Genomic DNA, 6,513 nt, shown 5'->3' on the forward strand with positions numbered 1-6,513 from the left:
CAGCTTCACCACAGAAAAGTGTAGACTCAAAGTTATATATTTATGTGCTGTATAGACTACATCTTATAACTAACTCTTTTTTACTTCAGGAATTTGACTAAAAGTATACCGCAAGATCCAATCTTGTCAGAGATAGCCATTTTCAAAAAAAATTCTATTCCATGGTCTACTCTTTGGCCTTTATAATCCAGCTAGTTTTAATTTCTTACATGTATAGTTAGTCCACTATAAAATAAAATTGCCTTAAACTCCAATAAACAAGGCTTGCGTGTACATGCATAATTATATTATATATATACATGCATGTAGTGCTTATTTTTAAAATTTGCAAGTCTGCTAATTACTTCCAGATCTCAATCATTTCTCTAAAATTGCTTCCAGATTCAATCTTGGCACACTTACATTTCAACATTTTCCATGGGGTAGTATGCCTCAGACCTCAGCAGTTATATAGCCAGAAATCCCCTATATAATCCACTGGCACTTTGTCAGTTGTCACACAATTAAGGCCTCTCTTTACTTTAACTGTTTGTGCAATCATGCATGGCAATACATACATCACAAAAAGTACTTACTGTAAACACTATGCACATGCAGTAAAAACGAACTAGTGAAGGCCACTACTAATTTCTGCCACATGCAATGCTCACTATTTTTGTGTAGTGACGTTCACTACTTTTGTAATGACGTTCACTACTTTTGTAGTGACCTTCACTACAAAATTGGTAGTGAACGTCACTACACAAAAATAGTGAGTATTGTGGCAAACATTGGTAGTGATGTTCACTACATTTAGTAGTGACCTTCACTAATTTGTTTTTACTGTGTATATGTACCTCCCCGATCTCAGGTTAGGGCTAGTTGTAAATTATAGCCTTTTATCCACTGCTTTAGAGTTGGTACCAGGGACGGATCTAGGATTCTTTGAAAAGGGGGCTATACACAGTAAAAACAAACTAGTGAAGGTCACTACTAAATGTAGTGAAGGTCATGCACACTACTAATGTCTGCTACAATACTCACTATTTTTGTGTAGTGGCGTTCACTACTAATTTTTGTAGTAACCATCACTACATTCACTACTATGTAGTGAGGGTCACTACAAAAGAGTATTGAAGATCACTGCACAAAAGTAGTGAGTATCGTGGTAGAAATTGGTAGTGACCTTCACTAGTTTGTTGTTTTTTTTTACTGTGTAAGCTTGACAGGAACATAGGAGACATTAGAAGATACCAAGCCTTCTCACAAGGCCCTAGTGGTAAGATACATATAGTATCCAAGGTCAAATTAGCTATTTCAGGGAATATAGACACTAGTATGCATGCGAAGCATGCCAACCTAGGGGTGTCTGGGGACAACCCCCCCCCTTCCCCCCTTCCAGGAAATTTTTGAAAATTAGGCCCACCAAAGGTAAACCTGAGAGTGTTTTTAACAGTTTTTCAGTGGAAAATAATGGCTTTTATATCATTAAAAGTAATTTTACTTTTCCATTAAACCAAGACTGATTGCAATATGTATTATATATATAGCTATCATGCATGCATGATAACCTGTTGTTATTGTTATTGTTATTAGCACTTTACAGTGACCAGCACTGAATGTCTGAAAGCAACATGTGCAGCAGCCTTAGGATTACCTAACCTATAATTGCATGCAAGGACTTAGACTTAGTGACTTATAGCTGAAAAGGTGTAACAGAAAAGGGGCCAAAGTAAGTCCTCCAACCCCAGGATTCAAACTGCAGATCACCCAATGTCTAGTCAGGGCCACACTCAGTCTCCTCCAGGAGAGATGGATTTTCTCTAAAGTATATTTACATTTGTAGCTACCAAGCTTTTAGATATAGCTATAGCTATATACCATAATGCGTCAGTTCCTCCTAGCTATGCCACAATCAGCTAAATCTGTGAGGCAGAAGCATGTATAGCTAAACAGTACACAGTAAAAACTAACTAGTGAAGGTCACTACTAATGTCTGCCACAATACTCACTATTTTTGTGTAGTGGCGTTCACTACTAATTTTGTAGTGAACGTCACTACCATGTAATGAGGGTCACTACAAAAGAGTAGTGAACGTCAAAAGTAGTGAACGTCACTACACATAGTGAGTATTGTGGCAGAAATTAGTAGTGAAATTCACTACTAATTTTTTACAGTGTATAGTGATGCTGAAAATCAAAATTATTAGTATGCATGCTCCTTAGCCTATAAACTTTGTTAGCCTTAACTCCAATAAAGTGTACTGAAAAGCAAAATGCAATGAAGGGTACTAGCTAGTCCACTTAGCAAAGTGCAATTATACTTGCATCATATATATGCATGGGCTCTTTCTACATGAATTTGTTGTTGTGATAGTCAACTTATTTCTATATCTGCCAGGTTAGAAAGACTGATCTATACCTAGCTACAAATGCCAGCACCATAACCCACAGCATGCATGGGTCATATCAGAAGATAACTGTTGCAAATTCTGCATTCATAGACAAAAGTGGGTAAATATGCCATATATAGCTGCCTAATTATGTGACTAAATTACAAAAAGACTACAGTTTGCTAAATGGCTGCAGTGGCGGATCTAGATGGGTCCTTTTAAAATTAGCTCAGTGGCAGTTTAAATACATAAACATTGTTGTACTGACAATTTGTCATAGCAAACAACTATATACCACTGTATTTCAGTAGCATGCATGCAGTTGCACTTACCTAACACCATTTATAACTATTAAACCCACAGCAACACTTCACTTTTCATCCCACTGCATTAAAAACGATCGAGATACTCTAATAGAGCAGTCAAGTAACTACTCTAATAGAGCAATCAAAGCTACAACTTATATAGTCACCATCTTTGCCCCATAGTTAGCTACAGTTTAAGCATTGCATTTATTGTAATTGCTAACTAAAAGTAGCCTAAAATTTACTCTCAGAACTTCTAACATCTCAAAATTTTCTAAGAAATGTCATCTACCAACTTTCAGAAACCCCTTTTAAAAATCCTAGATCCGCCACTGGGCTGAGTTGGTAGCTACATATTAACTGAACATCATATGCATATGCATCATATAACATCATATTTTACATATTATACCCCTAGATACACCACTGGCTCCCTGGTAATATAGTGATGGCTTCAAGATTGCTGATTTTGTTGCTTCAATGACACATTATTCCAGAACTCATTATCTTCCCCATGCAAGGTCAATTCTGGAGTACCTCAAGGGTCTGTACTTGGCCCAACTATTTTCCTTGTGTACATCAATGACATAGTTGATGGTATACAAAGCCAACTTCATCTATTTGCAGATGATTGTATAATATATAGAACCATAAACACTCCCGAAGACCATACAACATTACGACAAGACTTAAATCAGCTATCCAAGTGGGCTACAACCTGGCAAGTGGAATTTAATATATCCAAATGTAACATTTTACGAATATCACATCTCCACACTACAAGTAACTACACCTATACAATGTATGAAACTCAACTAAAGTCGGTGAAAGAACATAAATATCTTGGAGTGTGGATCAATGAAAAACTGTCATGGCAAACTCACATCACGTATACTTGTAACAAAGCAAATCGAACACTGGGATTCCTACAAAGAAATCTAAGAACCTCCCTACTTACTTGAAAGAACAAGCAAACAACTAGTGCTTCCACTACTTGAATATTGTGCTCCTATTTGGGACCCTCACCATCAAACAGACATCAGAAAACTAGAGTCAGTGCAATGCAGAGCAGCAAGATTTATTCTCAACAAACCATGGAATAATAATTTGGACAGTATAATGCTAAATGATTTGAAATGGCCAACACTCCAAAGTCATCGCAAATATCTTAGATTGATCCTATACTATTAAAGTTGTAAATCATCTTCAATTAATACCTGAACAATATTTACCCTCCCCCACAAGACTGACATCAATTAGATCAAATCATCCTTGTAAATTTCAAAGTTGCTAAACTGCCTACAGAATTTTACTATAAAGTGTATTATGTAGTAGAGTTCCACAGGTTCTAGGGTTCTAGAGGTTCCATGGTTCCAGAGGTTCCAGGGTTCCACAGGTTCCAGGGTTCCACAGGTTCCAGGGTTCCACAGGTTCCACAGGTTCCAGGGTTCCACAGGTTCCAGGGTTCCACAGGTTCCAGGGTTCCACAGGTTCCAGGGTTCCACAGGTTCCAGGGTTCCAGGGTTCCAGAGGTTCCAGGTTTCCAGAGGTTCCAGGGTTCCAGAGGTTCCAGAGGTTCCAGAGGTTCCAGGGTTCCAGAGGTTCCAGGGTTCCATAGGTTCCAGGGTTCCAGAGGTTCCAGGGTTCCAGAGGTTCCAGGGTTCCAGAGGTTCCAGGGTTCCAGAGGTTCCAGGGTTCCAGAGGTTCCAGGGTTCCAGAGGTTTCAGAGGTTCCAGGGTTCCAGAGGTTCCAGAGTTCCACAGGTTCCAGAGGTTCCAGGGTTCCAGAGGTTCCAGGGTTCCAGAGGTTCCAGGGTTCCAGGATTCCAGAGGTTCCAGGATTCCAGAGGTTCCAGGGTTCCACAGGTTCCAGAGGTTCCAGGGTTCCAGAGGTTTCAGAGGTTCCAGAGGTTCCAGAGGTTCCAGGGTTCCAGAGGTTCCAGGATTCCAGAGGTTCCAGGGTTCCAGAGGTTCCAGGGTTCCAGAGGTTCCAGGGTCCCAGAGGTTCCAGGGTTCCAGGGTTCCAAAGGTTCCAGAGGCTCCAGGGTTCCAAAGGTTCCAGGGTTCCAGAGGTTCCAGGGTTCCAGAGGTTCCAGGGTTCCAGAGGTTTCAGAGGTTCCAGGGTTCCAGAGGTTCCAGAGTTCCACAGGTTCCAGAGGTTCCAGGGTTCCAGAGGTTCCAGGGTTCCAGAGGTTCCAGGGTTCCAGGATTCCAGAGGTTCCAGGATTCCAGAGGTTCCAGGGTTCCACAGGTTCCAGAGGTTCCAGGGTTCCAGAGGTTTCAGAGGTTCCAGAGGTTCCAGGGTTCCAGAGGTTCCAGGATTCCAGAGGTTCCAGGATTCCAGAGGTTCCAGGGTTCCAGAGGTTCCAGGGTTCCAGAGGTTCCAGGGTTCCAGAGGTTCCAGGGTTCCAGAGGTTCCAGGGTCCCAGAGGTTCCAGGGTTCCAGGGTTCCAAAGGTTCCAGAGGCTCCAGGGTTCCAAAGGTTCCAGGGTTCCAGAGGTTCCAGGGTTCCAGAGGTTCCAGGGTTCCAGAGGTTCCAGGGTTCCAGAGGTTCCAGGTTCCAGGGTTCCAGAGGTTCCAGAGGTTCCAGAGGTTCCAGGATTCCAGAGGTTCCAGGATTCCAGAGGTTCCAGGATTCCAGAGGTTCCAGGGTTCCAGGGTTCCAAAGGTTCCAGAGGCTCCAGGGTTCCAGAGGTTCCAGGATTCCAGAGGTTCCAGGGTTCCAGAGGTTCCAGAGGTTCCAGGGTTCCAGGGTTCCAGAGGTTCCAGGGTTCCAGAGGTTCCAGGATTCCAGAGGTTCCAGGATTCCAGAGGTTCCAGGGTTCCACAGGTTCCAGGGTTCCACCGGTTCCAGGGTTCCAGAGGTTCCAGGGTTCCACAGGTTTCAGAGGTTCCAGGGTTCCAGAAGTTCCAGAGGTTCCAGGGTTGCAGAGGTTCCAGTGGTTCCAGAGGCTCCAGGTAAAGTAACCATTACTCTAAAGGAGTAACACATGTTCAGAAGGTGGTGTGACTTATTCTTCAGAGTAATGGTTATTCTCTTCAGAGTTTATTTACTCTCCAGAGTTATTAAATCCTTTCTACCCTGGGAAGTCTTTAGAGTGGTGGTTACTCTTCATTTGTAATAGTGTAGAGGTTACAGAGTTCTTTATAGAGGTACTTTATAAATAAAATATGTATTTTGTTTGTAAACTGCTGAGATCACTCGAGAATTTTACCTCAACTTACAAAACTTTTACCCAGGATACATACCCCATACACTCTAAATTTACATGTTTTATGTACTATAATATATCAATAATAAATTAATAATATAAGTGTGATTACACTGATATGTCTTTCTATGCATAATTTAAGTTAGGGCCTACCATCACAAAAGAAAACCCTACCAATTATAAAATTTCTGTAGTTGCCCATACCATCCATGGAAGGTCACTATTTTGTAACAACATGCAGTAAATACTGTTGCAGTTGGCACATTGTAAAGTTTTTGAACCGGTATTGAGATAATATTTTGTGTGTGTATACATGTGTTAGCTATGATGACATTGTTGATGTTGAGTCACTACATCCAAGAAGGAAATTCCAAATGACTATTCTATATTTGATGTTGAGTCACTACATCCAAGAAGGAAATTCCAAATGACTATTCTATATTGATAGGAGAGTATATTACAGTGGAACTGAACACCTTGAAGCCAGGGGTAGTCCATAAGTATGAAAAGTCTGTATCTCTGAAACTGTGTATAAAATTAATAACCTAAAAATACCATTACTATCATTTACCCTAATAAAATAGTCACCACTCTAATAGAGCAATAATCTGGATTAGTCTGGATA

This window comes from Dysidea avara, chromosome 3 (genome assembly GCF_963678975.1).
Source record: "Dysidea avara chromosome 3, odDysAvar1.4, whole genome shotgun sequence".
Classification (NCBI taxonomy): Eukaryota; Metazoa; Porifera; class Demospongiae; order Dictyoceratida; family Dysideidae; genus Dysidea; species Dysidea avara.